The sequence below is a fragment of the Dermacentor silvarum genome, chromosome 6 (assembly GCF_013339745.2).
Source record: "Dermacentor silvarum isolate Dsil-2018 chromosome 6, BIME_Dsil_1.4, whole genome shotgun sequence".
Taxonomy (NCBI): Eukaryota; Metazoa; Arthropoda; class Arachnida; order Ixodida; family Ixodidae; genus Dermacentor; species Dermacentor silvarum.
In genome coordinates, this window is record NC_051159.1 from 114752565 (window position 1) to 114779671 (window position 27107).

At 45.2% G+C, this 27107-nt stretch overlaps 1 protein-coding gene across 2 annotated transcripts in view; it reads left to right on the forward strand.

Moving 5' to 3' along the window:
• The first annotated feature begins 593 nt into the window (after window positions 1-593).
• The window catches only part of LOC119455869 (microtubule-associated protein 4), a 94794-nt gene continuing 68280 nt past the window's right edge, over window positions 594-27107 (forward strand). Inside the window, exon 1 of one of the 2 annotated variants that reach the window (XM_037717381.2) lies at window positions 594-816. The gene's annotated coding sequence lies outside the window, so the exon portion shown is untranslated. Of the gene's footprint in view, window positions 817-985; window positions 1308-27107 lie in introns of those variants that run through there. The other variant, XM_037717383.2, reaches the window with a different exon arrangement.

Sequence of the window (27107 nt, forward strand, 5' to 3'; positions counted from 1 at the left end):
TGTGTGTGTGTGTGTGTGTGTGTAAGTGCATAACATTGGAAGCTTCCTTTCGTCTGTCCTTTCTGCACAATTCATTTGTTCAAAACGCAACAAGAAACCTTAAGCCACTGTCATTTTGTCATGCGGTTTATTTGTTGAGCTTTCTTTCGACTCTCCTTCTACTTAGTCCATCGATTTCAATTGCATTAAACCACTTCGCGCCCCTGTCACTTCTTGTTTGATTACCCTAGTAAAAAACTCTATTTTCCTTTCCACCTTAACCTTGATCCCACTAGAAATGTTGTCAGTCACACGTCATCACACAGCTTCCTGCAATCTCGCCGCGTGCTTCTCCAGAACCATTTGCGAAGTGTCCAGCGCTCCTGGCATAATGTCACCAAACGCACGCAACACTTTGTAAGCGAGCGATTGCGAAGCGTGGAAAAAGCATTTCCGTCCCAGGCACACGGAAACCAAGGAGACGCGGCCGGAGCCAGAGCCCGGCCGGTGGCACGGGGGGGCACCGCGAGCTCGATTAGTTCGGCCGGCTCCCGCGCTCTCGAACGAGGCGCCCGCGGCGCCCCTGTGATTGGCCGCCAACGGCAAAGGGCCACTGCGGCATTCCAAAGCGGCACTGCAGGAGGGGTTAGGCCACGCCGCGCTGCTTCCCGTGCTTTATTTTTTTCGTTTTTTCGTTGCGCGGAAGGCAAGAGGAAGTAGGCAGAAGAAAGGCGCAACCGGCCGCCCCCTCCTCAAAAAAAGGCAGCGGCGGTGTCAAACTGCGTGGTCAGGACCGGCGGACACCGGCGGCGAACACCAGCTCGCTTTCGGCGGTCGGTGAGTCGGAGAAACTCCCCACCCCACCGCCGGCGCCGACAACGCCCGGCTTGCCAACCCTCCCCCTGCCCACTCGTTTTTTTGTTCCCACCCCCTCCCCCTCTTCGCACGCCGGCCGATTATCGGGTGCGGCTAGCGACAAGGACGCACGCCGACCGCCGCTTGGGCACAGAACGTTTGATTCATTCACTTTCGGAAGAGTTTCTACGGAGCAGTTTCTGTAGAGGCCACGCTGCGTCGCCGCGCCGGGAGTCGACACCGTGTGCCGATGCCCGAAGAGCAGCTGTCGCTGCTTTTTTGGCGATCGTCCAAGCTCCTTTCCGGGATTTCGGATCGGCGAGGACTAATTGGCCGGCTCAAAACAACGCCGGCGCGGGTGCGAAAATTGTGTCATGTCTTCGATCGTGTTCGCAGTGTGAGGTTTGAATAGCCGTCGACCGGCTCTGCCGGTGGCCGGAACGCTGTTGACAACCGCTCGTGGCACGAGACAGGTAAGGTAGCTGGTTATCGCTTGCTGACCACATTTGCTCGTGGTTATCCTTTGGTGGTGCCTTTTGGCCGGTCTCTATAAGTGACAGTCAGGCCTTAGTGTATCTTGCGATTAAATTGTGCTTTTTCAAGCTCTGACTTGAGCGCAGTGCACACAGTACCGTAGGCGTTTAATTCACGCTTCCTTTATTTCCCTACCAATGTCATGCAGTTTTCAAGTAGCTTTAGCATTTCTAGATGCAGTTTGGTTGTTCAAGTGGCACAGACGTTAGAGTACAAAATGTCATCGTCTACATTATAAAATCAGCAAAATAAATTACGTGTTTCACTTCAGCAAGACTCATGTATGCTCTGTAGCGTATTTTACTACCATACATTACAACTCTTTAGTGCATTTAATTTGTTTACTTACGAAACTAAATTTTCGCGCTATGTCTCTACCTTAGTTTTCTTTTTCGAAAAGGCCACTGACAACAACAGCTTCACTAGGCATCAAGCCGGTACTCAATCCAGCAATATGAAGTTGATGGTAAGTTGGGTGGCGTACAATGCCTGAAGTGCTACAATTTTAAAGGTCTCAGAGCTTCCGGTACAAGTATAAGTGAATGCACCTCTACTAAGAGGTGCAGTGGTTAGGCGTAAGAACTGACACGGTGCATTGAGACAGAAACACTGTCGATTGTAAGTACCGAAAAAAAGTTACCACGGCGTTATGCTGTCATAGTAGGCCCATACTGACCGCACAATTTTAGGTAGGCTTGATATGTGCAAAATACTCCACATGCCATCCATGGTACTTGGACTTTAGCCATAGGTGCCGCAGTTACGTTTTCATGCAACATGGCTCTAAGTTGGTGTCGACCTGTCACCACTTTCAGGGCAATAACCGTTCCTGCATAACTCGCGAAAACCAGCATCCGTATAAGTCCTCTCACCTGTTATCTCTCTTGTCTCGCTCACGCTTCAACGCCAATAATATATGGCATGCAATTATTCCATCCTAATTACCGTTTTAGTACTCAATTCATCTATAAGTACAAAGACATAAGCTGAAGAGCGTGGTGGGGCAATACATTATTTGTCTGAATGGTTGTCATCGAGACTCCAAGAACAGCAATCTATGTACAGCCTTCGAAAGTGCGAATAACGCTCCAACAGTACTCCAAGTCAGCCTCAGTTCTTTCCATTTTTCTATATCCTGTTTGTCTCTCTGTATAGTGAAAAGCTAGATCTTTTTACAATAGCTCCGTGTGCAGTGACTTGCGATAAATGTGCTCAGTAATGAGGCACTCAGCGATAGACAACGCGGCCCCGCAGATTCGCTGCGAACGGCTATGTATACGGACTCGTTGTTATCCTCCGGTGCTCTTCAAACCGTGAAACTGCAGTGTTACGAACGAAGGCCTCAAGCAGCGGTGCCAAGCGGCGGTCGGCGAAGCGTCTCGCTTTGCTTCTGCTTTTGAACATCGATGAGACGCATTACGCTAATTGGTAGTGCGGTATGACTTACTTCCGTGACTTGTTTCTGTTCTTCTTCTTTTCTTTTTTAAGCAAAGAAGCAAAGGGTCATCAAACGTGGAATTGGGCAACCACGTTGCGTCATTCTCTTTTCGTTGTTTTGCGAAAGCGATATACCTTTACGCCTTTTATTATGCATGCGAAGTGTGTGTTTGTGAACGTGCCGTGAACGCATGAACTATATTTCGCGGAAGTAGAAGAAAGTGGCACAGACTTGTATTTTCCGCTAGCAGTGTGCAATAACAAAAATATTTGAACCGAATACTGTATAATCTAGAAATAACAGAGCGTGTTATCAAAGAGCAGTAAAGCAGTCATATTTATCTATCATAGCGCCTCTACCTCTCTCACTCTGTGGATTATTTTTCGTGATCTTTAGTTATGTTTGGCATATCTTGCGACAATGAAGTTTGTACTCCTAAAGATGGATGTAACGTACTTCTATTATTTTTGGTTTGCACTGATGCACTGTCATCAAGAAAAAAGCCAAGTTTGCCATAAAGTACTCTGCGCTATAGACCCTTTCACTGTTTACAAACATAGGCCCTGCACGGCTTCCGGTTTTGCCCTCTGACGTAGTTGCGAAGTTTAACTGGCAAAGAAGCAACCATGCGTTAAAACATAGCAGACTGATAAGGCACGTGACCGGAAGTTTCTTGGGGGCGGCGCGCTCGCTGCTGTTATCGCGAGCATGAAACCGTCTATAACATATATATATATATATATATATATATATATATTTTTTTTTTCTGCGAACCCTGGTTTCATCTACGCTTCCGAAGCTGGCGTCTTGCTTTTCCTTGGCGTGATATTGTAGCTCAGCAACCATCTGTGCAATGCATTTGTCTGGATTGCTTCTCAAGATGTAGGCAGTCTCGCTGTACCCATGCTTATGAAATAGTAAAAAATAAAACCAAGAGTACAGATGTGACAATTCGTCTCACCTCAGGGCGATTCTCGACTGGCTCTACTGACTATTGTCTTAGTAATATCATAACAATGATAAGTTATAATTCTACCAGCTTTGTCATGTATTCCACTTGGTATAATATAGTTTTTGGTATTATTATCTTTTTTTTTTACTGAATCGCTATAGCGGAAGTTAAGCATGGCCTTAGATTTATGGACTGCTTCAATTCGCGACAACACTGTTGCAGTATTAGACCCTTCTGCAGGTCAGTTATTTGAATAATGCTGCTGGTGTTCATGCTAGCCATTATTGCTCCATTATGCTGTCCTACCCTCCATAGCTTCATAATAGAGTAAGCAATAGCCATGCTACTTCGTACTTTGTTTGACCTTTAATAACTCTGGCAGGTGATGTGCAATTGAACTCAAGCCCAACGTCAAAGCCCGAAGCACAAGCCCTTGAGAAAAAAAAATACGCGACCAGAAATATGGTCGCGTGGTATTACTGGCAAATGTCGCATGGCCCTAGCTATCACAATTATTTCCGGTCATTTGAGCGGTGTTCCGATGCGCGTAATTTTATTGCGATAGCAATTATATGGACACTTCAACCGGATTTCTGCCGTCGGCGTCGCCGTCGTCGTCGCCGTCGCCGTCGCCGTGAGGTTCCCTATAGATAAAATCTTCGCCGCGTGCCGTATGCCCGAGCGGAAGCGTGCGGGGACGCGCGCTATCACGGAGAGCGAACGCACTCAATCTCCTACGCGCAAGCAAGGAAGCGGGAAGCCAGCGCCGGAGTGACCAGAGGGGGGGGGGGGGGGGGGGGGGCGCACTTCCACTCTGCCAACAACCGCGCTCGTCGCTCGCTCGCACCGTCTCTTATCTCCACACGGCTCTGACCTTTATGCGCCGTGCATTCGCCGCTCAGTTTCCGTTGAAGCAATAGACCGCACGTACCTTCGCCGCTGCGGCGTATCCGCTTGCTGCCAGAGTTTTGACGGTCGTTGTCTGCAGTCATTCAGTGTGATCTATTCATGTTTGTTTGTGCGCGCTCAAACCACGCTTGTTCATTCAGTTAGTAATAGTCGGGCCACATTTTCCAACGCACGCTACACATGCAATGCTGCCCGGGTCGGCAGTGCAGCGCTACAGGTGTGTCCCTTCGCACGCGCTGCCCACGGGAAGCGCTTCTCATCAACACCACCGTTTCACACGCGCCTTCTCGTGGTCATCGAGTCTCTCTTCATGTCGGTCTACTTACGCCGCAGCACACCTGCTTACTTAATCAGCTCATGTTTACTACAATTCATATTGCTACCAAAGCCGCTCACCTTACTTCATATGACAATGCTGTGTTGCTATCGCATTCATTGCTTCGCCCTTAGGGCGAAACTGTGACATTTTTTACCTGAAAGAACAGAGCGTGTTATCAAACAGCAGTAAAAGAGTCATTTTTATCTATCGTAGCGCATCTACTTATCTCGTTCTGAGGATTATTATTCATAATCTTTAGTTATCTTTGGCATATAATCCGACTTTATATATAGGCTACAATTTACGAACTGTAGCCGGTGAGCCTGTCAGGCGATTGTATCCCCTTGGAATGAATTTCCAGAATGACACCAGTTTGGAGATATGAGCCATCAAATTTGTTGTAAAAATTCGCTGTTGTTCCACTTACTTGTTTACCAGAATGCTGTTTTATACACAGAAGCACAAAAGTAACTGAAACGCCCATGTATTTCGTCTCACCACTTTGGGAAATAATATCTCCAAACTAGTGTCATCCTGGACATTCATTTCAAGTGGATGCGTCTTGCAATCTCACCGACTACAATTCGTAAATTGCAATATGCGTCGTCCAGTAATTAACTGAGAAGTCCATTAGTCAATTTCTGTCAATCAGTTAAATACGTGTTTCGATTTCTCGTGCTACTAATGTCCACCTCTTCGAATAGCCCAGCTCAACGATAAGAATTAAGCTACCTGCCACGGGCGGTGAAAAAAAAATTCCGTAATGCTTAATTTTGAACACCCGGTATAAATGAACACGCGCAGACTGAAATAGGCGTGACCACCGAATATCGATCGTCCTTCTTGGCGCAGCCCTTTCTCGCTGCCCGTTTCGAGCGGCTGCTCAGTGTTTGCGCGCCAACTTTGGCCGCACGGCGACGACGTCTAAAAGCCGGGTCCACCGCGACCGTGCAATCGGAGATATGGCATCGTCGACCACGGGCCACCGCTTCGACTGCCACGCTCTCTGACACGAGCTAAATTAGGGTCAGGTCGATACGATGACGTCATCGACAGTGAAGCAACTATGGGCACTACGCCCCCTTCCCCAGCTCGCACGCGTGCATGGTTGTACAACATGCGCAGCAGCACAGAAAGACAAGGAGCGCTTTTAAATTTCAAGGTTGACCCCCCCCCCCCCCCCTCCTTTCAGGTGGGCGCCGCCATGTGTGGTGGAGCAACGTGTGGCGGAAATCTAGAATGGCTGTCGTTCTTGCGAAGCCTTACACTTTAGGGTCTGAACTTTCTTAATGTTAATAAAAACGTCTCAATTCATTCATTCATTCATTCATTCATTCATTCATTCATTCATTCATTCATTCATTCATTGAGGAATACCACAAAGTGCCCTCAGATGAGGGCCTTACTCAAGGGGGAGGGGGCAGAACTGACACAACTTATCAGTTAGATAGAGAAATGTATAATTAGCAGCATTATGTTATCTACGAAAGCTTAAACGGAACACGTAAGTAAAAAGAACAAAAATAAGGGTGCTTGAGGCGACTTGGTATTAAGCAACAAACAATGGAATCACACTTCGAGTTTCATTTATGTGATAAAGAGAAAAGACAGCACTGCCTACGATATGAATGAAAACACTGACTGCAAAAGCACTAGTGAATAAAAAATCAGGGACTGTCACATAACGAGACATGAAAAACTGTGACAATAAAGCATGGCCTATAACAGAACGAATATAAGGCGCGAATAATTAATACAGGCAAGTGCTAAGCGACAGTGATGTTATTGTACGCATGAACAAAACTACACATGCGCTGGCATGACGCCAAGTTAAATTTGAAGATGAATCGCAATTGAACTTTAAATTGCTTGCCCATGCGTGGCGAGAACGTAGAATCACCTTCACACCATGTCCTGCTCGGCAGAAGAGTTTACATGGATCCACCGTGGTTGCTTAGTGGATACGGCATAGCGTTGCCAGTGACGAGGTCGCGAGATGAAATCCGGGCCGCGGAGGCCACATTTCAAAAGGGGGCGAAATGCAAAAACGCCCGTGTAACGTGCGTTGGGTGCACGTACAAGAGCCACAGGCGGTCGAAATTAATCCGGAGTCCCCACTATGCGGCGCGCCTCATACTCAGATCGTGGTTTCGGCACGTAAGACCCCAGTATCTATTTAATTAAGTTTATATGGGCGCTACGAAAAGCCGAGATGAGAGTACAGCGGGGAAATTAGACGCCTCTTCGTCGTCATTTTCTTTTCTTCCCTGTGTGCCTTTGCGCCAGGGGAGCCGAACAGACTCGCATGTTATGACACCTTAGGAAATAGTTGTGCGCAGAAGAAACTTGATATGTGTGAACAGGAATGAACGGATGCGCGTCGGTTCCTTGCACTTTTCAGCCTCGTTAGGAACTCCGTGCGCGCACTTTGTATTGAAAATGTGAGATAACGAAACATAGTTATATCTTTCGCCAACTACATGTGACACCAGTGGTATGAATAAACAAACACGTGATACCAAAGTCGAACTTAATCATGCTATCTACTCATCCCCTGAATAACGAGCTTAAATCTGCTACGCTGCGAAAACTTGACTACCGGCGGGAAAGCTTAAGCTATTTAAAACATTACATACCAAAGCTGGAACTATGGACTATAAATGTGGCCGTAGGGTCGATTGAAGCATAATTTTGCCCACTATCAGTCGGTAACTGGCACTTATATGTAAATAACATTCACAACTTCAAGAACGGAGGGCAAAGTGAAAAATCGCACCGCCTGATTGCGTGTGAGTGACCGAGTATCGCCAACGCATTCTAGATAACAAAATGCCGGTGGTCTGTGAGTGTGACGTCACGCGGATAAGCCAACGCCCCCACTGCAACCGTTATCAGCAGGGAAAAATATCGTGATAGTTCCACGCGTTCTCCCCTTAATGAATATGGACTGTGTCGGGCAGGCGGCCCGCGATGTAAAGGCTCGAACCACGCAGGCCTTGTCCCAGTTGGTAAGTGCCGCCGATTGCGCGCCATTCGGCCAAGGAGTTTCCTACAAAATTCACCAGAGGGAACTCCGGCCCTAATGTCTACAGGAACTGCAAGAATGGCGGTTCTGTCAGCAGGGGAATGGTGGTTACTACATGAATTTGAAAGGAAACAAGCCGTCCACCTGACTGTAGCACCAACCTACAAAGGAAATCCATACGGGTTTTTCAGAAAGCATCGCAGTTGAAGGGAAGTTCGTCCTGGTGCGGGGTTCGAACACGGTACCAACGTACATTAAGGGCAGATGTTTCTCTTTTTCTTTCAATTGCGAAACTTTCTTTCAGAGAAACCCGTATGGGTATCATTTGTAGCTTCGTGTTACAGGAGCGATGGATGACAGCCTTTTCTCTTTGATAACCTTTCCTCCACCTTGTGGACGTCCGCGGAACTGATTTGCCAAGTTCATGGGTTTGGCCAGACCTTGTACTGATTTGTAACGAATTTGTGACATTACAAATTCATCATTTCAAGCAAAATATTGCGTTATTACTACAGCGATTCGCAATAAACGCGCATGCGCACAGAGAGTAATTACCTTGCTGGGTTAGGAAACCATGAGTGCTTGGAAATTTAGAAAGATAGAGAGTAATAAGCGACCTCACAACAGCGTTTGAAGTCGCAAAGCACAAAGACAATAAAAGTCCACGCGCTAACTATGATTCCCATGGCAGCGGAGCGACCGCATCGCCAGAGTTGCCTTTAGTAATTTTTGTAAGAACGTCTATGCATTCAGCAAGCCTAATGTGAAGCGCTTGCGTTGGCCTTCGCACCGGGATAGCGGCCGGGGATACAGCCGGGTGGTCGAGACGTGTTCTTCAATGCGGTTACCAGCCTTTTCCACTGCATGAACAACTCTCATAAATGTTCAAGCTGCGGCTGCTGATTCGTTCCCACTTGTAGGAGAATCACTCCAAATAAAAAATGAAAGAGTGAAAGAAAACTCGTGTTTCATACTCATATCATATCATATAAATATGATATCATAATCATATTTGTCGCGTGTTTCAGTTCAGCTGTTCGAACTCGTCTTAGCCATGAACCAACTAGTTCTGTTGAATACAATTTTGACCTCTATCGGCATATTTTACCAAACTGTCACGCTGCTCGCTACTGCCGAAATGTACATTAATTAAACGAAAATGTAGAAAGACAAAAAAGCCCGAAGAAACTAAAGAAAAGAGGTGAATCAAGAACGTATCCCTTTCTATAGGTCACGTGAAGCGCAGTGGACAGTTTTCAAGAGTAACATCCTCAATACTTTTTGAGTGATTTGGTTCAACGTCCCAAGGCAGCTGGGGGCAGGCTATGGGAAATTCCCGATTAAATTTGACAATGTGGTCATTTTACCGGGCCCCAAAATTACGTACACCAGTGTCCTTGCACTGCGCCTTCGTTGTGGACAGGGATCGAACCCACGACGTGGTGCTCGGCAGAAAAAAAAAGCCACGTCCACTGAGCCACTCAGTATGCTAGGCCGGAATAACATAAAGATCATATTCTAATTATTTTCCTTTTCGTGCTACGTCAGTGGTAAAAGTGGCACTGCCTACGTTATCGCCTAGAGCGGATGGCCGTGAACGGGGGATGGTAAAAAAAAAGGGAATAGATTAAGACGCAGGAATCCTTGCAATATGCTAATCCTGCTTGGTGGTGTCCCTGGCAAGGGTGGTTTTTGACAGACAGAAAAAAGAACGGTAATAAACAGGCTCGCTGCTTCTGGCAGCGTTTAATCACGACTATCGGGGCACATGCTTCCTCATAAGTTTAAGCAATAAATAGTGTCTACGCGACACGCATCCGAGTCTCGTAGTAAATGACCAATCCCGAGAGGTGGCGCTGGCAATGAGACCTTTCTAAGGCAAGCGTGCATAATACTATAAAGGCGTCGTTGTTTATATGAAACAAGCACACGTCTATATAGATCCAGGCAGAAGTGATAGGCACGCTTTATCTATTCCCTTTAGAACTTTTTGAAGACAATGTCTTCCTTTGCAAGTTTCCGCCACTTTTCCGTATCGAGTGCGCTCTTTCTGACGTCTGTTTCTAGCCTATTTCGTGGGCTCATCCACAATATGGTTCGGTTTAAATATGAGTGCCACTGGGGTCACGGCGTATCGGCCGCCAGCTATGGCGTCATCGAGGCCTCTAGGTGTGTGCTATAACTGCGGATGTGTCGCTGCAAGTATGGGCCACTCTTCAATGAACCTCTTTGTGCTACTGGGCATGTCACTCTCTATGATGATGGCGATGATGATGACGGCGATGTAGACGATGACGATGATTATGGCGGCGATTATGGTAATTATGACGATTATTATTATTATTATTATTATGACAAATAGTCGGAAGGCGATTCAACCTCTAGTTGACATCGATCGAACGTTATCGCTTTAGCGCGGCACTCACATTAAATCATAACGTCCATGCAACTCATTCTCACCTTCAACTCGCTCAGGAAGACAATGTCTTTCATCGACTTCAGCTCAATGTGAAATCACCATTGAACTTTCTTCTTTTTCCCCCAAAGTGTTGCTGCCGTTTCACCCAACAAACGCAAAGGTGAATGTCTGTAAAATGTGACTATCCTCTGTTCGGGTAAAATTTTGAAAAGAGTGAGAGAGTTACAGTTGGTCAAAGGCTTCAGTGGCGAATCAAACGCTGCACAGGCGAAGGAAAACTTCGTCTCTTTCGTCGCACCACGCTTACTGGTATACTCTCGCACCTTATATTCCGTTAATATAGATAAACGCCTAAAATATCTACTGCGGTGGCTAATATAGGTAAATGTCCGCAACAACAAATTATTTCACTCGTCCAGCAAGACGCTTTTCATATGCACGACACATACGTAGGGCTACTGTATACTTATTTCCAAGCTTCGGAGGAGTGTGTGTCCGCATTCCAGGCTTGTCGCCCTGGTTAGCCGGTGAAGCCCACGCACCGCAAAATAACGTGCTTCCTGTTCCAGTTTTACGAGCGCAAGTGGTTGACGTCACCAGCCGTCGGGCGTGAGAGACGAGACACGAGAGCGCCGGCCCTCTTGGCAGTTCGCCTGGTCTCGCAGGCTGGGACGAAAACGGAGCGTATACTTTGTCGACACCCACTCGAGTCTACGCGTTCCTTCCTCCCAGTGCATGCATCCTTCTTTAACGCGTCAAGCCGAAGGTGCTAGTTTTGATACTATACGTGCGAATGTACAGTCGTCATCAATATGAATGGGAACGACAGATTTTTATTTTTTCACATGCCCATAGGGGCTAAACACAGATCGCCTCCATAAAATTTTCAAATTGGAATTCTAGGATTTTTACGTGCTATGCTCACAGTATGATTATGAGGCGTGCCGTAGGGGGGAACTCCGGAATAATTTGGACCACCTGGGGTTATTGAACGTGAACTCAATGCAGGGTACACGGGCGCTCTTGCATTTTGCTCATCTTCGAAATGTGGTCGCAGCGGCTGAGATTTGATCCCGCGCCTTCGGGCATCACTGCTGGTTGATTCAATATTTGATTGTAAGATTTATTGATTTGGTGATATTGGATATGCTTGCAACTTTCTCTCTCCTGTATTTCCACAACATTTTGTTATACAGGGTGTTTCAGCGAACACTCTCAAAATTTTTTTTGAGGTTGCCTGTGGCAGATAGCACAATTCAACTTCATGAGCTGGTCTACTCGAAGAGGCGGACAGTACTTGCACAAGAAATTGAAATGCATATTCGAATAATTACCAAAAATCTACTAATTAAGTTTTTAACTAATTACCTGATGGCACGTGAAGGGATGAACATTTCGTAGTGGTTACATGTATTGCATCGCAACCTTCACTCTTTAATCGACCAACGCTTCAACTAGGTATCATCTTCATTAAACAGAATAAGCGTGTGTCTTTCTCAAGAAAGCGTTAGCATCCCCATGCCATAAATTATCGCACCGAACACAGAATGAATAAAAAGTAGGTTGGCATCTGTTCTTCAATACGCTTATCGAATATAGTTCAGCGTAAAGCCTACCGTTAGCAAGGGGAGCTGGAAACATAATGGTACAATTCTTGGATAAATCTCATAGTTGAGGATTGTCCCATTCTAAGCATAGCTTCATGATTTGGAAATTTAAAAAATCACCGCCCAAGCACTCCGTACAGATGGTTAACCAGCAAAGCTGAAACGTGCGGCCCTGGTGTTTATCACTGGGTTAACCCCGACGGTACATTAAAGTCTTTCTCAATTATTCGTTAGGTCTTTGTATTTTTTAATGAGGTTACACATACGTTCGGCTGCGACGGAAAAAAAATGACGTCGCTGACGGTATGCCCGCAGTCCTCCGTTGTCGCATTGCCGCTTGCGATTCTTCAAAATCAAATTGCTTCAAAATTAAATCTGTCCGTCACGTGAGACAATGAATGGCTGATACCCCCTTAAGCAATGACTCGTACCCACGTACACGCGGCCTCCCCATTACGACGACAGAAGCGAAGCGAAATTCTACGCTGGAATGATGACCGGCAACGGAGCCGGCTGTGGAAGAAGACGATGGCGCTCGAGCCATCGCTGATGATGATAGTTTCTGCATACAGGCGACAGATGGACGAATCGGCTAGCCATATACAGCTTCAAGCTGTAAAACAAGTGAACCTAGCATCTTGTGTTTCATTAGCAGCCAAAGATCGAAAGTTTGGCCGCTAAAAGAGACGGCTGTGCTAATATCTCACCCGCGAAAAACTACGAGGTAGACAAAGAACAATACACTATAGAAACAAGTCCATGGAATACGAAAAAGAAGGAAAAAACAAGAGAATCCATTCAACCAGAGCAACAAAATGTACCAAATTAAAAAAAGCTAATATAAAGAATATGCAGGAGACGAGAAAAAAAAACGAAGTTAAAATTATAGCAAAACAGCTAACGGCGGTTCTCAGCATGGGCACGCATTCGCTCTGTGTCTCGTTTCTTGATTACACATAGCAGAGAGCCTTCCATCTTCGGAGAATTCATATTACAAGACGCGGCCAGCACAAGTCGTTCCACGAAAAAAAAAAAACGTTCGCAGCTTTCGCAAATATTCGTGTGCTTCCCGACGCACAGCGCGAGCGAGCGAGCTGCCCAAAGCAACGAAGGAAAAAGATATTCGGCGTCGCTTTCACATGGGTCGAGGAAACTTGCACAGAACCTGCAAGACAAAGTAAGAACGAATAGCTTGCAGCACATGAGAGGAGGCAATATGAACGATACAGATTGCAGTGTAAGGACCCTGCGAAAACGCTCTAGCTCATTCCTCGGCGCAAATTGCGTCCTTCATGTTCTCCTTCTAACTTCCAGGGAAACGTATTAGAATAAAGGTACGTAGGACAGCCTTTGTTGCATTTTGCGCGGACAAAGGCATGAGTTTGAAACAATACCGAACCATTTCTCGATTCTTTGTATATATATATATTGTGCGGTCCGCGCATAAGTTGAAACGTCAGCAAGATATTATTATATATACAATAACATTGAAGGAGGCTGTTTGATTAAGTTTTTGCCGGTGTGTCAAACTATAGCATGCGGCAAATACAAACGCCAGTGTTTACTGAGTGCTAACGCAGTACTGCCGGATGAGATACTACGACGCGAAAGTTTGTCTAAGGCGTTTTCTTGTTTTTGTTTTTGCAGCGAAGCTGTATACCTCTGCCAACCAAGGAAATTTTCGTGTCGTGGTTGTAAGTAAAAAACGCCAGGCTAAAGATTGAATACAAACAGCATATCTCCTTTGAAATCAGGCATACAGCATACAGCTCAGCACTCGTTTTCAAAAGAAAGCCACAATACAAGCATCAAAACCATATGATGGATGATAAGGCGCGTGTGAACAATGGGAACACCCTCCGACGCGTTCCGGTAAAGATTAGGTTTGCAGCTGCTTCGAAAGGGGTTGACGTCATTCAAAACCCTCGTGTGAAGTGCAAACCATATAAAGTATGCTAATGACGTCTGCGAATAATGCGAAGCCCGTTCCTTCTCTCGACTGTGTTTCTCGGTAAAGATTAAGGTTGCGTAAGCTATACTCCAAATGGAAAAGTACCCAACAGCATACAAATCACGTAGTGACGTCACCATGGTGTAGCAACTCATTCAGTTCATTCCAGGCTACCATGGGTAGACCACGGAAAGTAAGGATGCCAGAAGAACAGCGTGAATATAATGCCGTTGGGGAGTAATAAAGGGTGTGGTGAAGTACATTTCACTTGTCTCTGGTTTCACTCTTTTGTAGAGTCACGTGTGTGAATTCCCGTGACGTCACAATGGATAATTGTTGTGGGTGTCGTTTACAGCTTCGCGGTCCAACCACCTTCACAGCGTGGATTGGAGCCACAGTTTTCTTTTTTTCTACTTGCCATTCAGCATATGCTTAGCGTGGGTTAGTATGCCGCGATCGTTTTTGTTTAGTTCTTGTCATCGTTTTTTATATCGCTGCGATGGTTATAGACTGATATGTGTATTGGCAATTAGTGATATGAAAGCGTCATTTATGCCGTGTGCTCCCGAACACTTGCGGGCGGGCCTAATGATAAGGCTGCATCAACTAGCGATAAGAGGTCGTATAGGGGCGACACTTAACGGCCCTAATTTTAATCGCAGATAAGTACGAGGTCCTGGGTTCTCACTTCAGTTTATGGACGTATAATCCTATACTGGTGATTATATACCTAGACCACGAACAAATTGATTATATTACTCAAGATGAAATACATTTATCAGATAACTTACTGTGTATTCTTTTAATCGCGAAATGTAACTCTTGAAACCTGATCGTAGTGCGTCACACACAGATTCCAGAGTGCCCTGAAAGAGGACCGCAGTTGTTCTTCGTCTTTCGAAATTCTTCGTCTTTCGAAATAAATTGCTTGCTTTCAAGCCAATCATTTCTGAGAAAATGCGCTTGCCTGCGTCCCCTTGATTGTGCTCGTCTCGTTAGCGCTTCACTTACTTATTTCGTCACGTGCCGAAAAGCCCGAAATCTCTTCTCAACTTCGAATATAAATGTGGCTGTAGCAGTAGGTTGTGTAGGTACTGAAACACTGCTTCAATTCCAGCATTGTATTTATTCTCCGAGAGTCTCTCCTATAGACCCTAGGAGAGACCAGACCCTATAGTATCTGCCAGGCGACGAAACATTACTCAACCGCATAGGCTCGGCAGAGGCATTCACGAATGCTTGTTCTTACCGCATTGGAATGTCCGATTGACTTAAATGCGTGACACTTGTGCATGTGAGTAAAATAATCGAGTGCCTATGGCGCACGTACCCTTACCGCGACGTCCAGCGCATCTCACTACGAATCAAGCTTTAAACAGATAGACCTCGGATCGTTATTTTGCGATGCTAAAATTGCTGCACCGTGGACGCATTCATCATTGGTGCAAAACGCTACTCACGAACTATACTGCAGCTTTTCAAGCGTACCAACCTGAATAACCAATTATAGTGCCCATATGCATACTCCTGCGCGCATGCAGCGTTCGCTCGCTCGTTTATTTCCTGGTCAATTCCCTTTTTCTATGATTACCTGTGTAGGGTAGCAAACCACACATTCCTCTCGTCGACCTCTCTAAGATTTCCTATCCTTGCGCTCTTTCGAACTCCCCTTTCTCTCTATCTGTCCAGTTCTCTTTTCCCACATTTGTCTCGTGTTGTCTTCAGCCTGCAATAACGAACTGTCGTGAGAGCAACAGCAACAAACAAGTTCAGGCGTTGAGCCCATACTTACTGTGTGAGTGCCTCAATTAAAAAGAAAGCTGGCGCAGTGTTTCAGTGGCTGCAAGGACATTCGAATATATCTGCAAATACTGCGACCGATGCAGCTGGGAAAAGTGCACCTAACTGATGAAACATTGTACATTGCTCTTGCCTGTATTGTGGTAATATTTTGTAATTATTTATTTTGTTTACTGTGAGCCTTTTGCACAGGCCAAACATGAAGCGGGTTGTAAAAATGTCCACGAACAGGGAAAAAATATAGAGAGAAAAAACCGGCAGATACCACGCCCAGTGGAAATCGATGTTATGCGAATCAGTGTGCGGGGAGCCTACCACGTTAACGAAACGACCATGAGAGCACCAAGACGAAGGCGGCTCTTTCATGACCTACATGACACGCATGTTATGGCATTCATGTCATGAGTGCTCAGGAGTCCCTTTAGCTACACCATTAGGGTTTCCTTCACTTAGTACCCACGTCCGAACCCAATTCAGTGGTTTTTGAGTGTCAATCTTTTTTCGCTGAATCATTGTCATTTTTGCTCAGTCACGGTCATGACTATGACTTCGACCAACAACCTTGGCCTTTTCCTTCACCTAGTACCCCATCCAAACCCCTTCCAGTGGTTTTCGAATGTTAATATTTTTTCGCTGAGTCGTCATTTTTGCCGAGTCATGCTCATGACTGTGAGTTCTACCATCACCCTTTAGTGTTTCCTTCACTTAGTGTCCACGTCTTAACCAATTCCAGTGGTTTGAGTGTTAATCTTTTTTCGCTGAGTCATTGTCATTGTTGATGAGTCATGCTCATGACTGATTTCTACCATCATCATTTAGTGTTTCCTTCACTTAGTGGCCACGTCCGAACCCATTCCAGTGATTTTTGAGTGGTAATCTTTTTTCGCTCAGTCATTGTCATTTTCCTGAGTCATGCTCATGACTATGACTTCTACCAGCATCCTGTAGTATTTCCTTCCCTTAGTACCCACGTCCGAACCCATTTCAGTGGTTTTTGTGTGTTAACCTTTTTGCTGGGTCATTGTCATGATCTACATGACACACAAGTCATGACATTTATGTCATGACCTATCATTTATGTTCGTCATACACTCCTGTAATACTATACCAATTTTTGTACCTACCAAGTTAACGAAACGACCATGAGAGCACCAAAACGTAGGCGGCTGTACCATCACCTACATGACACGCATGTCATGACATCATGACATATCATTTATGTTCGTCATATACTCTTGTCATAGTATGCCAACTTTGGTACATACCAAGTTAATGAAACGACCATGAGAGCACAAAGTTGTAGGCGGCTAGATAGATAGATAGATAGATAGATAGATAGATAGATAGATAGATAGATAGATAGATAGATAGATAGATAGATAGATAGATAGATAGATAGATAGATAGATAGATAGATAGATAGATAGATAGATAGATAGATAGATACTGTCAAAGTAGCAAATGTTCGCCAAGAAATGCTTCGCATTTAAAAAGGAAGAAAAAGGAAAGAAGGCACTGCCATTGAACACAGCAAGAATGGTTCTTTGTTTCCCGTGAATGAAGAAGGAATAACAAAAGGTGCCCACAACAATTACAATTTCAGGCATGGGACATTATTGTAGTTACCGGGGGTTTAATAAATTACCACTTTTCAGTGCATTGCAATAGGTGTATCACAAATCATAAAGTAGCATACAAATACACGTGTTGCCTAAGCATTCATCCTACGCATTGTATAGTGAACTACGCGCTCAAAAATTATCGTGCGCAACCAAAATATGAGCTCCAGTTTTGCAAAAGAGCCATCCACACAATCTGATTCAACACTATTCTTTGTCAACGCTTTGCAGATTTTGATTGCCAACCAAAAAAAAAATGAATACTTGAACGTGCCGCAATGTGTGAGATGCTGCCTGATGTGTTTGGGATGACAGGTTCTGACGGGGTGTCGATGTGGTGGCTACACGTAATCTCACCTATTTATATTAATATGGTCATGATATAGTATAAAAAGAAACTTCATGAACAGCAGCATGACGCCGGAAAACAAGGGTAGGCAGTGCTGCTCGGTTTCTAGGAGCACTTTTACGCTGTCGTGTCGAGAGTATCAGAGTAAATGAATTCCCATTGCTTTATTTTGGATACTTCCTAATTTCTGTGCGAGTCCTTTCTGGTATGGATTCCAGACTATGCTACCACGCTCAAGAATCAGCCTTACTTAAGTTTTATATGCTGTTAGTTTCACATAGGATGGTGCTTCAGTTCCTTTTATTTGCAAGAAACCGAGCTTCCGGAAGGCCTTCGTGCTTGTGTTGTCAATATGAGTATTCCATTTCAACGCATTTGTAAAGGTTACGCCTAATATTTTATTATGTCAGTTCGTATTAAATCGTTGCCCATTATGCTATAATTGCATATAAAGATCACATTTCTTTGAGTTAGGCAATATATTTTGTTTTCTTAAGATTATTTTTCATTTCCCACGTGTCATACCAACGTGTTATATTTTTAGTGTAGTATTTAGTCTAAGCTGGTCATCGATTCCTCCCACGCAAGTGTAAATTACCAAGTCATCGGTGAAGAGCGATGTCATTAACGTATGAACGAAATAATAATGGTCCTAATACAGATCCCTGTGACACCCCTGAATAAACTTTGATTTGGTAAGAGTCATAATTATTTATGGCAACATAGTGGGTCTGGTTTAACAGACTGGCAGCTATGCATTCTACTATACTGTGTTCAATTCCAATAGACCTCATTTTCTCAATCAGTGTACAGCGCAAGACACGATCAAAGGTCTTCGAAAAATCAATAAAAATGGCATCATCTTACAATTTTGAGTTAAGTATTGATGCAAAATTCCATGTTATCTCTAATAATTGTGTTATAGTTGACAACCGTTTTCTAAAACCGTGTTCCATAGGACACAATATGTTATTTTATTCTAAGTACGTCATGACGGCTTTGCTTACTGTGTGTCCCATTAATTTACAGCAGCAACGTTTTAGTAATATTGTTCTGTATCTTTCCACGTGTAATTTATTGGGTTTCCTGACTGCACACAAAGATTTCCTGTCGACGTAGCAGAAACAAGCTTGATAAGCTGTCGTAGTGCTCGGAATTTTTCTTCATTAACCCTGACATTAATTTCTCCTTTCCTTCACGTCTCAGCGGGAACAGAAATTGTTTAACCTTGTTGCATCATCTCCGGCGTTGCATCATTTGCAAAACTTTCATTGGTTGCTAGTCCGCTGAGTCCTTGCGATACTACGACGCGAACACGGAGGCGGGTTTTAATTTTCTAGATGGTAACCCTTGTGACTTCCCTATCTCTCTCACTCTCTCTAGATGGTAACCTATTCACCTTGCAAAAAAAAAGAAATTGTTTATTGCGAAGAGCTGCGTTACAAAGAGGAGTGCTTAGCCCTTAAAGTTTCCTCCAAAAGCAAGATTTTTAGGTTTCTATAAATAGTTCAATGTCCGAGCTTGTTGTCTGTACAAATGTACAAATGTGCAAATGTCTGTACAATCTGTACAAATGTGCCAACACAAAATATTACGTATGTACTATGCACGTTTGTTTGTTACACGCTGTTACGTAATATATTACGCATATATTTATGCAGTTATGTGCATTTTTATTTGTCCACTCATCAGAAAAAGTGTGTAAGCTTCTGTGCGTGTTCTTCCACTCTCTGTGTGCCTATCCTTACGGCACTAAGATCGGTGTTCAAGAATCGGAGACTTTATTCTGGGCCGGTATAACGTTAAACTATTCCAATCTGTATTTATTCCAAATCAGCCATTAAATGTCCGTGATAGGTCAGACTGGTTCAGGCCCCGCCCATAAGGGCGGGCGCCACACCCATATGGGCAGAGCCCAAGCCATTTTGACCTATCACGGAGGGTTTAATGGTATATTGGGAATAAAAACAGATTGGAATAGCTTTATGTTATACCTTCCCTGGCGTACGTTGCCCTCGTGGGCTTTAACATCGACGGATGTGTCGGACGGACCGTTAGCCAGCAACCGGTGTCTGGTGATGGGCTCCCCCTGGCAGGTCTCATTCTTTCCCTTTCACTGTCCAGACAAGAAAAACCTATCGTCTGACGCTTACCCGTTGCCACGGCAACCGCCAGCGCAATTGCTTCCCGTGGGTGTCAGCCGTCGAGAGCGACCGAGATGACTCAGTGCGACGTTTTTTTGGTTTTTTTTTTTGTCTTTCTTTTGTTACCTTTTGGTTCTGTACGAGGAACTGCACCTCCTCCAATATTGACGTTGTCTGTGAGGACCAGACGTCATGTCTCCTATCTCGGGTAGACACACAGGTGTTACGACGCATTCTCGAGTGCAGGTAGCGGTTTTCTAACAGGAAAGGCTGTATGCTTAATTTCCTGGGTGCGGCTTAGCCACCTGGAAGCAACCGTGCTGTTAGCGGAAACACAGGCCGACTAGCTTTATATGTGTTTTAATTGCATAAAGTTCTATCATTCTTTTGTTGTTGTACTGACAGGTTAGTAACAACCCTCCTCAAAAATTTCACGTTGTGAGATTCGAGCAGACTTCTTATAACTGACAGGTATACGGGCCCTTTGAACAGCGGTTAGGCTAATCTCATCTGTATACATACCGACGGTTGTCACTAACGGCGATTACACTAAAGTGAACGAAATGTGCATGCAATTTATGACGTAATAATAACGTCTATATATCAGGCGTCTCATGTCCCACGTAAATTCGACACACACCCATAGAAACTGAAAGCCATAGATACTAATAACGAAAATGAATGGTAGGTTCAAAAAAAAAATTCAAGCACAACGCTTACAACTCCATAACTCCACGCTAACAGAAGATATCGCAGTTATGTAAATTTCACCTGTTAGAGAATCTAAAGCGTACGAATTTGGTATACGATTTCTCACCTGTATTTTCGCCATCATCGTCACCATGATCATCATTATCATTATGTTATTCCACTTCCTATACAATTACAGTTTTACCAACCTGCTCAAGCGCAAATGCCTTAATGCGGGACTGGACAGCCACTACACTGGTCGTACATGAACGTATACATGTCGTGATAATGATCGTATATGAACATATTGATTGTACAGTCGTCTCTAAAATATGCTACAATCCGTTGCCCGAGGTCGAAGGCGCTCCAAGACTATACGGCGGCGCCGACATACTTGGTTTCATGAATCATTGGTTTGACATCATTGGTTTCATGAATACCAGTAATCGGAATGGTGTTTATTTCTCTAATTTTTATTGCGATAGCAATTATATGGACACTCCGAACGTATTTTTGCCGTCGCCGTAAGGTTCCGTATAAAGTCCAACTGCGATAAAATCCTCGCCGCGCGCTGTGCGCTGTGTGTGCGAGTGAAAGCGTGTGAGGGTGAGCCGGCAACCGCAACTTAATCTCGCACACGCCAGAGAGGAAGGCGGCCGGAAGCGCGCGGTCTTCGTTCACGCGCGAGGCACGGGGAGGAGGTGACGGAGACGGGAGGGTGGTGGGGGGGTGCGTTCTGCTCCCGCGGCTGCTGCTCACGGAACTATCTTGAAAGCGATCTGTGATGCGGACGAAGCGTGCGCCCGCGGGAGCCTCATCTCCAAAGCGATCTGCGATGTGGACAAAGTGCATTCGCCGAGTGCCGGTAGCTTCGTATGCGTTGTGCTTTCGATGTTTAGTTCGCGTTGAAGCAAGAGCCAGCGCGAAGGTCAATTTGCTCGCTGCCGCTGGCGCGCTTTCTCACTCCCGTGTTTTCACGAGTTTCCATGGTCATCGAGCGAGATGTGTTCATGTTTACCTGTGCGCGCATCACGCCGTGCTTGTTTATTTAGTTAGTAAGCGAATATTTACAACTTCATACGGCCGATAAAACTGCTATCATTACTTCGTATAGCTGTCTACGAAGTTGCTATCGCAATCGATGCTTCGCTTTTCGGGCGAAACTGCGACTTTTTTCGTATGTCGTCGCCGCAATGCAGTCTTGGGACCCCTTCAAACGCGGCAACCGTGTTGCAGCTCATATTGCACGCGACATATTGCACGCCTCATTAGCTAGCACGCGTACTTTTCCCGTGCCAAGCCCCATTAGCTCTTGAAACTGTACATCTTTTGAAAACGAAAGACATGACCTCTGCAACGTTCTCAATAGGTTAGATAGAAGACCGTTCACCTTGAGCAAGATCTTGGGACCATGGCCTCGAATATCACAGCTGCAAAAGGCCACAAAAGCGCTGCTGCGATTTCTGAAAACTACAGGACTGAGTGACCGTCTATGATCCGGACTGACTGATCATCAGTGATAGAACAGAGATCTGTTGCTACGTCGGCGATATCAACAGCGGACTTTCTATTATTCTCTTAATCTCTCTCTCCCCTTTTCCCTTCCCCCAGTGTGGGGTAGCCAACCGGGCTCAGTCCTGGTTAACCTCCCTGCCTTTCATTAAATCATTTTCTCTCTCTCTCTCTCTGTCTCTTGAAACGTTTGGGGTGTGTTTATAGCGCTACAAGTGCTACTGCGCTGTGCGGTGATCGTATGCGGTGATAGTTACCAACGATGATTGTGTATCTGTGCTCCATTTCCTTCTCTCTGTCTACTTCCCTATAACATTATATCCCCCTCCCCTCTCTCCCCAGCGTAGGGTAGCAAACAGGATCTTCCCCTCTGGTTAACATCCCTGCCTTTTCCCTTTCTTATGTCTCTCTGGGGGCGTGCGTTACGTGCCAATTTATAGCATTTTTTCTTCGTGATAGCTAGCGCTTTAAGACGCTGTGCTAAACAGCAGAATCCGCCTTCAGGATCAGCCCACATTACTGAGCACTTTCCCCGTGTAATGGTATGCAGATGCTGCGAGAAATTTTATCGCCTTCGTGACAGGTCGAATAGGTGTTGACGTTTCTCCTGTAGAGTACGAATTTCGTCGTCCTTTAAACAAAGACCACGTTACGCAGACGTACAGCAGCAAACAAAAATATATACTATTTTGCCTTTCGCGTCCTTTGAGCTAAACTGCTCAGTATGGTGGTGCTGCGTTATGCCAGACCGATAGCCTAGCTAGGGCAGCAGCCCCTTGAACACGCACAGCCGTCGTACTTTACTCACAGCGCGCAGCCCAACCGCCGTTTACATAATTTGCGTATGCCAAGAATGTATCACAAGGAAACCGTAATATCAGCCAGCTGTGAAAATACGCGCGAGCTGGTGAGGGAAATTTTAACAACAGTAAGGAAGCTTAGCCGAACAACAGGTTTGCATGCTACTACAGGTTTAATACATAACAAGAGATCAAATTACGAGAAAAAAATTAAAATTAAACGACACGCATTAACTCTCACAAAAAACTCGGAAAGAGGCAGAAATGAATACCACCACAGAAATGAATAGCATTTTGGTTAGCATTTTAGGTTAGCAATAGCATTTTAGCATATATATATATGCTTTCAAAAATCTAGGGACATTAAATTCTCCGCTTTCCACTTTGTTGGACGGTGCTCAGTGCTGCCTCTTCCCGGGTTCTTTGTGCCAGTGGATGCATGTTCGTTTCTTTTTTTATTTATTTTTTGTTTTATTGCGTAATTCAGTAGAGAAAGAAGAGACCTTAACCAGCACACCTGTAGAGGTACAGTCTGGGTGGCTATACATATAAGCCGATTCATCGTACGTATGTCGCCTTCACCAGAGCACTCACTGCCATCATCCTCTCTCGCGCGACATTACGTGTGTCTCAATGAGCCGGCGTTTGGCGACGGTTACGCGCCGCAACTCATTTGCGCCAAAACACCTGCCCTTTGCATTGGCGCCTTTGTACTGGCAATGAAAGTCCTGCCACCATGAAAAGGGGCTATACAGCCAAAGGAAGCTATTCGCTTTATAATAGCAGGGACCGTGGCCACCGACTAACCCTGGGAGTGTTAACCAGCGCCACCACTCCAAACCTAGGGGCGGATTTGGAGTGGTGGCGCTGGCTAACACCCCCAGGGTTAGTTCTAGTTGTAAAAACATAAATACCCAAGAAAGTGGATGGGAAAACGGTTCCGCGGTAGCTCAATGATGAGAGCATCGCACGCGTAATGCGAAGATGTGGGTTCGTTCCCCACCTGCGGACAGTTGTTTTTTCACCCATTTTGATTTTCATTAATTTATCATTTCTTTAATTCAGTTAGTAAAGTACAAGTAATTTCCCCTATGATGTCCTTGGTGTTAATGCTTGTTGGCTTCTTATGATATGATTAATAAAAATCGGGGCCCTCGGCTCCCTTTCTTCTCGTTCAACGCACTAGATTTGTGGCATTTATAATGACAGGCTCTGGCTGCACATACGCCACCCTCAAGAGCAGAACGTATCTTCTGGCTGCGGAGGCATGAAGCGAAATTCGTCGTGTGTTCACGCTGCCTGTCGTAGGCTGGCGTCCTCACCAAGAAATGCGTCGTAAATTTGTTCATCGTTGTTCAGGAAGTTTCAGCTCTGACGATGCCACTGTTGTCAGCAAGAACACCGGTAACTGTGAATGGCCCGCATTTTCAAGTCTTATAAACTTCACGTTCGTTCCACTTTAACGTTTCTTATGCACATGATGTCCCAATTGAGCCTGTGGCTCTGGGAGCTACGTTTGCATTTAACAACTTGTAATTACAACATGTGAATATAATAAAATATTATTTTGACTCAAAAGGTGCGACTTATCGCTTGGATGAAAAGCTGTAAACCAGTAGGATTCTGTGTTACATATTTTGTTTTGGTATTTGTTGAATGGTGAGATCCATGGGAAAATAGTCACTTAAGGGCCGGATATACACGTAATCAAACATTACTCCATCGACTAAATGATGTAGGAAAAAATCAAAACAAACGAAACAACGTTCTTGTTCCAATGGTACACAAAATATGAAACCGTAGTCTCGAGATTTCCAGTAGAAGTTTTCATTCCGACGTAAACCCTCCTCAACGAGCCACAATACCAGAATTAAATGCAGTTCAATTAAGGAAGTTGGTACGGAGCAGTGACTACCTTCGCTAAAGACTCCACACTTTCGCCCTCCCCCCTTCCCATTCCAGTTGCCTAGTTTCGCCCCGTACACAGACGCTGTAGTGGGGCGTCACTGTAGTGTGTGTGTGTGTTTAATAGCGGAAAGGATTTGACATATCAGGTTATCAGCCATGCACACAATAAAAACACAGGAACAATGCAGGAAAAACACGTACAAGTCAAAGACTGTTGCGCAAGAAGTCAAACTATATGAAGTGCGATTAACGGCTCACACTTATATACAACGATCTGTGTTATTTATGATAAAAATAATAATAAGAAGAAAAATCTTACGATTCCGAGAGCCATGCCGGATTTTGCGGTCATGGCAGAACGTACAATATGTGAAACCTAAGTTGGCAGCCTATGTGCATCGTGCAGAGATCATGAATGACAAAATGAGCGCAACACGAGCATGCAGCCACTCGGCAAATATACGAAAAGCGTAATGAGAAACAAAGTGGTCGCACCACGAAGGAATTGCTGAGCAGCGGCGATATGAGAATGCAATGCGGAAGTCATTTTCGCCGACGTGAAGAGTCGACTATCCCCCTCAGACCCGAAGCGCGCTCAGGGGCATAACTTTTGAAGCCGGCTCTTATTGCCGACTCGTAAATTATGAACGTGAAAAGGCCATTTCACGTTCCAATACCAGGGTTAGATACTAAAGGCAGCATCTCCATGTAAATGGAAATGTTGCCTTATTATTCTTCTCTTCTTATTATTCTTCTCATAAAGGCCGCTTTTTATTGGCAAAAAGACAATGACGAAGATCTAGTATCGCGTGGTATGTTGGCTAGTTGATGCTCCATCCTCTATTTTCGTGTCAACTCGCAGTAATCGAGAGGTTAACTGGGTGGCTGCCTTTTTGTCGTTTTTGACGACACAAAGGCCTAGGCCGAATTGGTGGAAATTTTCACAAGGAAGGAAGGAAGGAAAGAGAGGAGAAGGAAAGGCAGGGAGGTTAACCAGTTTCCACAAATGCTTACTGCAGTAATGCGGCTGAACCACTTTCACACAGTCCCGCATGCTTGAGACTTTAAATCGGGGTTGGATATTTTACGTAATTGCAACTGAGGTAATACTGAAAAGGAATAAAAGCAATGTAGCCAATTGGGTTCAGTGGGACCGAAGAGGCTAGAGTGGCTGAACTGCCGGTCCCTTGAAAACAAAAGTTGAGCTCTTCAGTCATCGCTGCGAAGGATGACGAAGATATACTCTCACAATTCTTCAAGGATAACATACACTTCTTCAACCTAGCTTGTACCTACGGCTGTTATCACGCGTATGTGCGCGGTCGCTTTCTTCGCTTTTGTTACCTTTCCAAGTCTTTTCCCCTCACTTAATGGTAGCAAACCCGATGTTCTGTTCTTACTGTTTTTCCGTTCCTTTCATATTTCGTCTCTTTGTTGTCTTAGCGCCTTAGTCCATACAAAAGTTACATGGAAAAAGCAAGTGCTTCCAGCCTCCACACGTCAAATAAATGAGTTTCCGCTGTATGCATTCCGATGCCAGTGATTTTCGTAGTGTGTGTGTGTGTGTGGGGGGGGGGGGGGGGGGGGGGGGCTTTCCAGATAGCCTGCTAATTTCCAGCATTTGGCTGCTTTCGCTTCCTTACCATGTCGGCGCACGGCATCTCAGTAATTCCTCCGCGCGTCACAATCGATTTGCACACACAGCAGCGGAACGCAGCACAAAACAGGCAGACAGGACGACACGCGTTGTTGCATGTTATTAGCGTTCCCTGTTTGTCTCACGTTCTTTCGCCGTAGCTATCGATCACGCCATGCCGACACGCTCCGGTACAATATGCCTGCCTGTCACGCTCGGCGTGTACCATGGGCTTCCCCACCTAGCGTTTAGCTTAGTCTCCTCCTGCGTCGATGGTCGTGTAACATTCAGCATCCCTTCTTTTCTTCTGTAAATATCGTTATGCGTGAAAGATATGCTCAAAGTGCTTCCGTGAGCAAGACACACGTCGTCATTGATAGGTAAATAATGCGTTTCTTATGTAACCTTCCTACACTAAGGCTTCCGTATTCACAGTGACAGCGTTCGGTCAAAGCTAACGTCATTACCTCCGACACACCCGCTACAGCAAGAGACTGCTGGGCGCTTGCATCATCGATCGTCGCCCAGCTTGCACGCGAGTTGAACCATCCGCTGTAGTAGTTCTTGCCGGCACCGGCTGGTGCTGCAGCGCCCTTTTAACTCACTTGGTCCCATATTTAGGACTTGGGCCTTCCTGCTAATATGAGCATTTTATAACAAT